An 11,166-nucleotide genomic window follows, 5' to 3' on the forward strand; every position below is an offset into this window, starting at 1 on the left:
CGTCCTTGTGAAGGAGTTGTTATCAGACAACGACCCTGAGAAGATAGTCATCTGTATAGAAGTACGCTCCTTCTTCTCCTTCGTGAATACTATGATTGACAAGCTCTTCCATGGCGGACTTTTCCTTCGCCAATTTAAGCATTTCCTTGATCCCAGAATAAATTCAATAAGGGATGCAGGATATCCGGATCTGGCGAAGGCTATAATGGATGACCTTGATTGCCTGGAGCACGAGCTTCAGATGTTACGTGAGCTCCAGGATGCAGGTGCCTCTTCATTCATTGCTGCCAATTTGGATATGTAGGCTGTCTAAAAATCACAATAGATAGCTTATCCCCTATCAAACACTGATAATGAAAGTTACAATCTGACGACTTCCAGAAGACTACAATTTGAAGACTTTCACATAGATCGCTGAAGGTTATAATCTGACGACCTTCACGACAACTGATGAAAGCTCTAATCAACGGCCTTCACAATCAATATCGGGAGTTACAATCTGACGACTCTCATATTCTCAAGGAGCCAAGACGAAGATTACAAGACAATGATCTTTGCAACGCAATGACAAAGGCAAGACGCGGAGGTCCTCCCCGTGTATCAACAGTAAAACGCCAGGGTCGAACCCGCGTTACAATGTTAAAACGCCAGGGTCGAACCTGCGTTACAATGTTAAAACGCCAGGGTCGAAACCCGCGTCACAACATCAAAAACGCCAGGGTTGAAACCCACGTTACAATGTTAAAACGCCAGGGTCGAAACCCGCGTCACAACATCAAAACGCCAGGGTCGCAGGGTCGAAACCCGCGTCACAACATCAAAAACGCCAGGGTTGAAACCCACGTTACAATGTTAAAACGCCAGGGTCGAAACCCGCGTCACAACATCAAAAACGCCAGGGTTGAAACCCACGTTACAATGTTAAAACGCCAGGGTCGAAACCCGCGTCACAACATCAAAAACGCCAGGGTCGAAACCCGCGTTACAACATCAAAACGCCAGGGTCGAAACTCGCGTTACAACAAACCATCCTCTATAAATAACTGAAGATCAATTCAGTTCAAGGGCTCCTTTTTCCGGTTGGAATTTTCTTGGCTTGGATCGACCACTGGAGACAAGCTTTTGAGGAGATCGGCATCATCTCCCAACGAAGATCATCTTCAACTTCAGCAACAGAGAGCCTCTGTCCTTGGCTTATAACCGACTTTCGGTTCAAATCAACTCTTGTTCAAGAGTTCAAACTCGTTCAGAGTTATCAACTCGATCAGAGTTCAAAACTTGCTCGCCGTCTTTCATAGAGTTTCAAACTCGTTCAGAGTTATCAACTCATCAAGAGTTCTAAAACTTGCCACGCAAGTTCTCCACAACGTCAAATCGTGAGGAAAAGACATCGTTCCAGTGAATCAAGACGTGCGGATCGTCAACGGAGAGCAAATTCAACGCGAGCAATTGAAGGAGGCACTCCATCGCCACCGTGAAGAACCCAGTTTTAAACAAAGAGGAAGAACCAATTTCGTTCTCCTCTCTTTTGTAATCAAGTTGTAATCGAGATCAAAAGGAATACAAATCAATTTTCTTTATTCTCTTCTTTGCAATTTTTCCCCAGTTTTAAACAAAGAGGAAGAACCGATTTCGTTTTCCTCTCTTTTGTAATCAAGTTGTAACCGAGATCAAAGGAATCAAAATCAAATTTTCTTTATTCTCTCTTTACTTGACGATCTTGACTCTTCTATTGCCTCTTGTGAGACCAAGATAGAACAGTTCCGAAGAGGACTTCGTGAAGAAGAGGAGACTTTGAGTATCCTTCAGATGACGAAGGTACAGGATCAGCAAGCCCACACTGCCTTATCTGAGGAGTTGAAATCCTTGAAGCAGAAGCTGGTCGAGACGGAGGAGATTGCTATGAAGACTTTAGCCACCACTGAAGAGTCCCTCAGAGCTGAATTGCAGGATGAGCTTAGGCAAGCTTATGATGAGAAGCTGTCTAAGTTTAGTCAGCGGATTTTTAGCCATAGGCTTGATGTATGATTTCATTTCCTGAATATTTTGACTTTTGATCCTCTTAGTGGAAATGGTTTTACCTTTATCTTTATTATGATTTCTCACTCTGTTTGGAATGATTGACCATAATACTCACAGGATTTTTGGCAAACCCTCAGCCTTCAACGGGTTTTATTATGATTTCTCACTCTGTTTGGAATGATTGACCATAATACTCACAAGATTTTTGGCAAACCCCCAGCCTTCAACGGATTTGATTAGCCTTTACCGACTACCGTTTGAGTCGGGCTAGCATGCGGATTGTCTAAATCCGTTCCGCATGTAACGTTGTGCTAAGAGAGTGAATTCTCTGAGACTCACCGCTACGACTTTGAATACGTAGACTTCGCTATTGTTACGGGAATAGGCTACCCGGCAACGTGTATTAGACGTTGACTTATCCCTACTTAGGCTTCGGGATAAAATACCCCAGACTGGTATTCTGGTGTCTTTTTCAATCAGTAAAAGACTAAACCGGTGACGCGTGTTAGGTGTCGGCATATCCTTTCTTAGGATTCAGGATGAAATTCCCCATGCGTGTAAGGCATGGATTTTGGTGTTATTAATAACAACCTACCACAATGTTGAATATGCGGACGGGTATTCTTTTTAACGGTTAAGAACTAACCGGCAGCGCGGGTTAAGCGCAGACTTATCCTTGCTTAGGTTTCAGGATAGAATACCCCAGAATCGAACCCTGGTGTCTTTTTGTACGGAAAAAGACTAAACCGGCAGCGCGTGTTAGGCGCAGACTTATCCCTGCTTAGGATTCGGGATAAACTTCCTAGGATGAATCCTGAATTCTTCGAAAAGGATTGGTATGGGGAAGGAAGAATTTTATATTCTATTCCCCGAACAAAGAAGGAAAGGAGACTCGAGGTGGGATCTCCACCCCCAGAATCCGGAAAGGTGAAACTAAGAGTGGGATCTCCACTCCGAGAATCAAAAAGATTCGGATAACCCTAACTGTCGGAAGGTTTGATTATCGAACTAAAGATGAATTTCTCGTTTATCGAGAATGAATCGTGGTTTTGGTCCTAACTGTAGGAAGGTTTGACCAAGTGGGAGGTTTGAGGTGACCCTAACTGTAGGAAGGTTTGATCACTCGATTTGAAAGTGGACCTCTCGTTCATTGGAGGAATCGAGAGGGGTTTTTGGTTTTGGTCCTAACTGTAGAAAGGTTTGACCGAATGGAAGGTTTAAGACGATCCTAACTGTAGGAAGGTTTGATCGCTTGATTTGTGGACCTCTCGTTCATTGGGAGAATCGAGAGGGGATTTTGACTGTGGTCCTAACTGTAAGAAGGTTTGACCAAGTGGGTGTTTTGAGACAATCCTAACTGTAGGAAGGTTTGATCGCTCAATTTGTGGACCTCTCGTTCATTGGGGGAATCGAGAGGGGATTTTGACTGTGGTCCTAACTGTAAGAAGGTTTGACCAAGTGGGTGTTTTGAGACAATCCTAACTGTAGGAAGGTTTGATCGCTCAATTTGTGGACCTCTCGTTCATTGGGGGAATCGAGAGGGGATTTTGACTGTGGTCCTAACTGTAAGAAGGTTTGACCAAGTGGGTACTTTACGTCCAGACTCTAACAGAGAGAGTGTTGAGTGCATAGACATGGTGAGAATGGGAGTTCTTATTCATTACATTGCTGTGGTTTTGGGAACTTCCCATTACATAAATCGTCCACCCCCAGTTTCCTCTGCGGAACTGGTTCGGACATTATTATCAGTTAACTAACCGGGTTATCCTTAAGAATATTAGCTTAATATTCTCCAGGAACTTCCCGTCAAAAGTGGGGAAACAGTTTAGACTCATATACCTATTGGAGTATCAGGGAGTAGTTTAACCTCTTATACCGGTCGGAGGATTGAGAAACAGTTTATACTCGTATACTCTTTGGAGTTTTGAGAAGCAGTTTATACTCTTATACTTATCGGAGTCTGCCATTCTCAATTGGCTTACCTCAGCGTTATGACGCCAGCTTCAACCAAGGTCTGAATGCTATTCTTGAGAGCAAAGCAATCCTTGGTGGGATGAACGACCCTCCTGTGGTATGCACAGTACTTTGGGTCCGTAGTGTTGTCAGCTTCCTCCTGATTTGTGATAGGCGGTAGCTTGATCTTGTTACCTTCAAGGAGGGATTCGAAGATGGCTGGAACGTCTTCGTCCTTGAAGGAATACTCTCTTTGGAGTCTCGGACCCGAAGTCTTTTGCTGCCTTCGGGATTGCTGTTGTGACGCTTGATTAGCACCACCAGTAGCTGCAGGTGTTTTGCCCTTACCACGAGAGGCGAAATTTGAGTCCAGCGGATTAACCGTCGGTTGGTTCCTCTCGGCCTTCTTCCTTCTAAGGAATCGCTCAGCCTGCTCCCCTCGGACCTTCAGATCCTTCCAAGTGTCAGACGGTGCTGTTCCCATTGCTTCCAACACGTCCAACGCAAGGTTGTTGTGGCAAGTTTGGAGGATGAATTCCTCTGTGATCGGGTCCCGGCAATTCATCGCCTTGTTCCGGAACCTTTTGACGAAGGTGTCGACTAACTCCCCGTCCTTCTGCTTCTCATCGAGCAATGATCCGATAGATATCTCGGTGTCGTCGTCGAAGAAGTTGGCCAGGAACTTGGTCTCCATGTCATCCCAGCTGTTCACGTTTCCTGGCTTGAGGCGGCGGTACCAATCGAAGGCGGCTCCGCGAAGAGTGCCAACGAATGACCGCACCATCAGAGGCTCATTGCCGGAGATAATACCCAAGTGCGATTTGAAATAAATCAAATGCTGAGTGGGGGAACCCTTCCCATCGAACGGCGTGAAGTTGATTAAACTGAACTTCGCCGGATAGGGGATCGATTCCCATTCTCGTGGGTATGGACAGGGAATGCCTGTTTTCTTCGTCTCTTGAGCGGAGATCAATGTGTTGATTTTGCTCTCGAGATCTTTGATCTTCAAGTCTTCACTTGTATCCTCGTTGGCATCCTCGTTACCACCCCCTGCATTGACGGGAGGGTTATTGGCATTGTGAGCTCCATCCCTATCCGTGTGCTCTTCTTCCTGAACAACCTGATTACGGTGACTTGGTTCACCTTGTTGGTTCCTGAACGCCTGGATTTGTTGCTCATGCATCTCTCTCATAGTCTGCATGGCCATCTCCATCTCGAATTTGAAACTTTCTTTCTGCTTAGCCAAAGCGTCTTCAAGCATCTTGGCCATTTCTTCCGCGCTTATCATAAATGACTCGCGGGGTTGTCCTTCGCTGGACACTGTATTGTCCGATGCGACAGCAGAGCAGGAATCCGATTCTTCATCTTCCGAAGGCAATCTTGTCCGAACCCTACCATAAGTTCCTCGTGCGATGGCTCCGGACTGCAGACGGGTTACACGCCGGGACGCTTCCAGAAACGATTTGAGATCAATCTGTGTCGATGTCTCTTTGCTGGTCATGTTGGCGGTGACCCTCGGAAATTCTCCGTCTTTAACCACCGTTCTTCTTTGCCGGAAACGCCTATACCTTGGTTTTGGCGTTTCGGTGCCGAGCCTTTCGAACACTGAAATTCTCTCGGGGACTACCTTGATGCAGTTGCATTGAGACAGTACCGCCCGAATGAGCTTTGAACAAGGGCACTGAGTTTCCTGTTCTCGGGGACTCCTCTTTCTGGTTCTGTTCGTACCCCCAGCACGATAGTACAACTCGTCATTTTGACAGTCGGAGTAACCTATCGTGTGTGGGCACGACTTCTCAGGTATAACATTATCACTATCAGATGATAATGTTTCCATCTGAGGGCGAATTGCCTTCCTTGGACTTTCAAGAGTCACGCGCCTTGAGACATGCCTTTTTGGGCGTGAATTCTCAGCGGGCTCTTGGACCTCAATGCGCAAATTAGCGCGCGCAGTTGCCTTGAGCTCCTTGTCATGTTGGAGGTAGCGGTGACCCCCAGCGTGTTGATTCGTTCGGGGTTTTCTTAGTGGGCCCAAACGTTCTTGGATCGGAGCTTTGCTTCGCTCATCGGGAATTGGACCGAGGCGCTCCAAGACTGGCTTTCTTCTTCGGGAGGATTCTGCATGATCTCCCGGAGTAGCTATGGGAATTCTCGGCGACTTAGCTGGGTTCGCCGGAGGTTGAATTTTGGTTGGAGGCTGCAAAGGTTGCTCCTTAGCCTGAATTGCCGCTTCAGACTTTGGCCTCCAAACTTTGCGAGTTGGTGGCGGCTTCTTGGCCACTTCTTTCTGCAACTTTCTACGGGCTTCTTCGGCTTGAGCCCGTGCCTGCGCTGATAGTGCGCGGCGTTTGCGGATGCGTTCTTCCAGCGTCGAACGATTCCGTTTGACACGGACCCATTCCATTGTTGGCGGCTTGGAAGAGGCGCCGTTCATCTGTTGTTGAGGCTGTTTGCCTCTCTTGTTCTTCAGACCCGCGTTGTAGCGGACTCCGTCGGTGGACTCCATCGCTTTGGCGAATTGTTTGGCCAAGCGTTGGCGTTGCCTTTGGCGGGCTCTCTTTGAGAGAGTCACCGCTCCTTTGGTGACGGAGGAATTGGTTGGAACCAGCTTGATCTGGTTGGAGATTGGTGGAGCCTCATCTGACGCAACTTTGGCGTCAATCGAGATGAGGTCGTCGTTGGTAGCTTCAACTTCTTCGTACCAACGCACCTTTCTGTTGGAAGAGAACTTGGACTTCTTGGACTTGCGGGGGGAGGTTGATCTAGACGAGGATGAAAGGTATTCCTCGAACTTGGTCTGATCGAACTCGTATTCGACCTCCTCCACGACTGGGATCAAGATCCGCGGCTGCGACGCTCCGATCTCGGCAGCGAGATCGGTGGCTCCCACTGTGGTCGCCAGATTGTTCGCTGGAAAATTCGTGTCTTTCTTTGTTATTGATTCCATTGTCATCTTGAGTTACAACTTTTTGAGTTACAAAAGATCCGGTCTTTTTATAAGATCCGGTTACAACGAAAATCAAATAAAAATAAACAAAGATTACAACTTTTCTCCTTTTGTGTCGAACGAATCGCGAGCTCCTGTTTTGCGGTCGCTCGCTTTGTGGGTTCTTTGCCTGCGCCGGGGTTGTTTGCCGTGGACCACCGCGCGATCTAGATCCGGTCGGATCTACGCAGTACAACGGGTATTATTTCACCAAGGAAATAATAGCCGGGGAGGATTGTTTCACCAAGGAAACAATCGTCCAAGTCTCGGGATCTAAGACCAAGCTTAGATCCGGAGTATGCCTGCGTAGATCTGAGATCTGATCCTCTCGAACACCTGCCTTATTTGACGTTGATGATCGCCGAGCACCAGATCTGAAGGAGTGAGTCCCCGAAGTCCCAAAGTTTCAATCTTTTTTAAGTTCCGAGTCTCCAATCCAGCAGGGCTTCGCCTCTCTCCAAAATTTCCAACCTTCTCAAATGACAAGGGGGTGGCCTATTTATAGGCTCTCAGGACAGTGCCCGCAAAAAGAGAAACGTCGGCCACCGTCGGCCACTGTCGGCCACCTCGAGGTGGCCGGCACTGTGCCGAGCCACCTTGAGGTGGCTCGGCTCTTGGCCAAGCCACCCCAAGGTGGCTCGGCCACCGAGCCACCTCAGGGTGGCTCGGCAGTATACGAGTATAAACTGCTTCTTAATACTCCGAAAAGTATACGAGTATAAACTGCTTCTTAATACTCCGAAAAGTATACGAGTATAAACTGCTTCTTAATACTCCGAAAAGTATACGAGTATAAACTGCTTCTTAATACTCCGAAAAGTATACGAGTATAAACTGCTTCTTAATACTCCGAAAAGTATACGAGTATAAACTGCTTCTTAATACTCCGAAAAGTATACGAGTATAAACTGCTTCTTAATACTCTGAAAAGTATACGAGTATAAACTGCTTCTTAATACTCTGAAAAGTATACGAGTATAAACTGCTTCTTAATACTCTGAAAAGTATACGAGTATAAACTGCTTCTTAATACTCCGAAAAGTATACGAGTATAAACTGCTTCTTAATACTCCGAAAAGTATACGAGTATAAACTGCTTCTTAATACTCCGAAAAGTATACGAGTATAAACTGCTTCTTAATACTCCGAAAAGTATACGAGTATAAACTGCTTCTTAATACTCCGAAAAGTATACGAGTATAAACTGCTTCTTAATACTCCGAAAAGTATACGAGTATAAACTGCTTCTTAATACTCCGAAAAGTATACGAGTATAAACTGCTTCTTAATACTCCGAAAAGTATACGAGTATAAACTGCTTCTTAATACTCTGAAAAGTATACGAGTATAAACTGCTTCTTAATACTCTGAAAAGTATACGAGTATAAACTGCTTCTTAATACTCTGAAAAGTATACGAGTATAAACTGCTTCTTAATACTCCGAAAAGTATACGAGTATAAACTGCTTCTTAATACTCCGAAAAGTATACGAGTATAAACTGCTTCTTAATACTCCGAAAAGTATACGAGTATAAACTGCTTCTTAATACTCCGAAAAGTATACGAGTATAAACTGCTTCTTAATACTCCGAAAAGTATACGAGTATAAACTGCTTCTTAATACTCCGAAAAGTATACGAGTATAAACTGCTTCTTAATACTCCGAAAAGTATACGAGTATAAACTGCTTCTTAATACTCCGAAAAGTATACGAGTATAAACTGCTTCTTAATACTCTGAAAAGTATACGAGTATAAACTGCTTCTTAATACTCTGAAAAGTATACGAGTATAAACTGCTTCTTAATACTCTGAAAAGTATACGAGTATAAACTGCTTCTTAATACTCCGAAAAGTATACGAGTATAAACTGCTTCTTAATACTCCGAAAAGTATACGAGTATAAACTGCTTCTTAATACTCCGAAAAGTATACGAGTATAAACTGCTTCTTAATACTCCGAAAAGTATACGAGTATAAACTGCTTCTTAATACTCCGAAAAGTATACGAGTATAAACTGCTTCTTAATACTCCGAAAAGTATACGAGTATAAACTGCTTCTTAATACTCCGAAAAGTATACGAGTATAAACTGCTTCTTAATACTCCGAAAAGTATACGAGTATAAACTGCTTCTTAATACTCTGAAAAGTATACGAGTATAAACTGCTTCTTAATACTCTGAAAAGTATACGAGTATAAACTGCTTCTTAATACTCTGAAAAGTATACGAGTATAAACTGCTTCTTAATACTCCGAAAAGTATACGAGTATAAACTGCTTCTTAATACTCCGAAAAGTATACGAGTATAAACTGCTTCTTAATACTCCGAAAAGTATACGAGTATAAACTGCTTCTTAATACTCCGAAAAGTATACGAGTATAAACTGCTTCTTAATACTCCGAAAAGTATACGAGTATAAACTGCTTCTTAATACTCCGAAAAGTATACGAGTATAAACTGCTTCTTAATACTCCGAAAAGTATACGAGTATAAACTGCTTCTTAATACTCCGAAAAGTATACGAGTATAAACTGCTTCTTAATACTCTGAAAAGTATACGAGTATAAACTGCTTCTTAATACTCTGAAAAGTATACGAGTATAAACTGCTTCTTAATACTCTGAAAAGTATACGAGTATAAACTGCTTCTTAATACTCCGAAAAGTATACGAGTATAAACTGCTTCTTAATACTCCGAAAAGTATACGAGTATAAACTGCTTCTTAATACTCCGAAAAGTATACGAGTATAAACTGCTTCTTAATACTCCGAAAAGTATACGAGTATAAACTGCTTCTTAATACTCCGAAAAGTATACGAGTATAAACTGCTTCTTAATACTCCGAAAAGTATACGAGTATAAACTGCTTCTTAATACTCCGAAAAGTATACGAGTATAAACTGCTTCTTAATACTCCGAAAAGTATACGAGTATAAACTGCTTCTTAATACTCTGAAAAGTATACGAGTATAAACTGCTTCTTAATACTCTGAAAAGTATACGAGTATAAACTGCTTCTTAATACTCTGAAAAGTATACGAGTATAAACTGCTTCTTAATACTCCGAAAAGTATACGAGTATAAACTGCTTCTTAATACTCCGAAAAGTATACGAGTATAAACTGCTTCTTAATACTCCGAAAAGTATACGAGTATAAACTGCTTCTTAATACTCCGAAAAGTATACGAGTATAAACTGCTTCTTAATACTCCGAAAAGTATACGAGTATAAACTGCTTCTTAATACTCCGAAAAGTATACGAGTATAAACTGCTTCTTAATACTCCGAAAAGTATACGAGTATAAACTGCTTCTTAATACTCCGAAAAGTATACGAGTATAAACTGCTTCTTAATACTCTGAAAAGTATACGAGTATAAACTGCTTCTTAATACTCTGAAAAGTATACGAGTATAAACTGCTTCTTAATACTCTGAAAAGTATACGAGTATAAACTGCTTCTTAATACTCCGAAAAGTATACGAGTATAAACTGCTTCTTAATACTCCGAAAAGTATACGAGTATAAACTGCTTCTTAATACTCCGAAAAGTATACGAGTATAAACTGCTTCTTAATACTCCGAAAAGTATACGAGTATAAACTGCTTCTTAATACTCCGAAAAGTATACGAGTATAAACTGCTTCTTAATACTCCGAAAAGTATACGAGTATAAACTGCTTCTTAATACTCCGAAAAGTATACGAGTATAAACTGCTTCTTAATACTCCGAAAAGTATACGAGTATAAACTGCTTCTTAATACTCTGAAAAGTATACGAGTATAAACTGCTTCTTAATACTCTGAAAAGTATACGAGTATAAACTGCTTCTTAATACTCTGAAAAGTATACGAGTATAAACTGCTTCTTAATACTCCGAAAAGTATACGAGTATAAACTGCTTCTTAATACTCCGAAAAGTATACGAGTATAAACTGCTTCTTAATACTCCGAAAAGTATACGAGTATAAACTGCTTCTTAATACTCCGAAAAGTATACGAGTATAAACTGCTTCTTAATACTCCGAAAAGTATACGAGTATAAACTGCTTCTTAATACTCCGAAAAGTATACGAGTATAAACTGCTTCTTAATACTCCGAAAAGTATACGAGTATAAACTGCTTCTTAATACTCCGAAAAGTATACGAGTATAAACTGCTTCTTAATACTCTGAAAAGTATACGAGTATAAACTGC

The sequence above is a fragment of the Asparagus officinalis genome, chromosome 4 (genome assembly GCF_001876935.1).
Source record: "Asparagus officinalis chromosome 4, Aspof.V1, whole genome shotgun sequence".
In the NCBI taxonomy this organism is placed as follows: Eukaryota; Viridiplantae; Streptophyta; class Magnoliopsida; order Asparagales; family Asparagaceae; genus Asparagus; species Asparagus officinalis.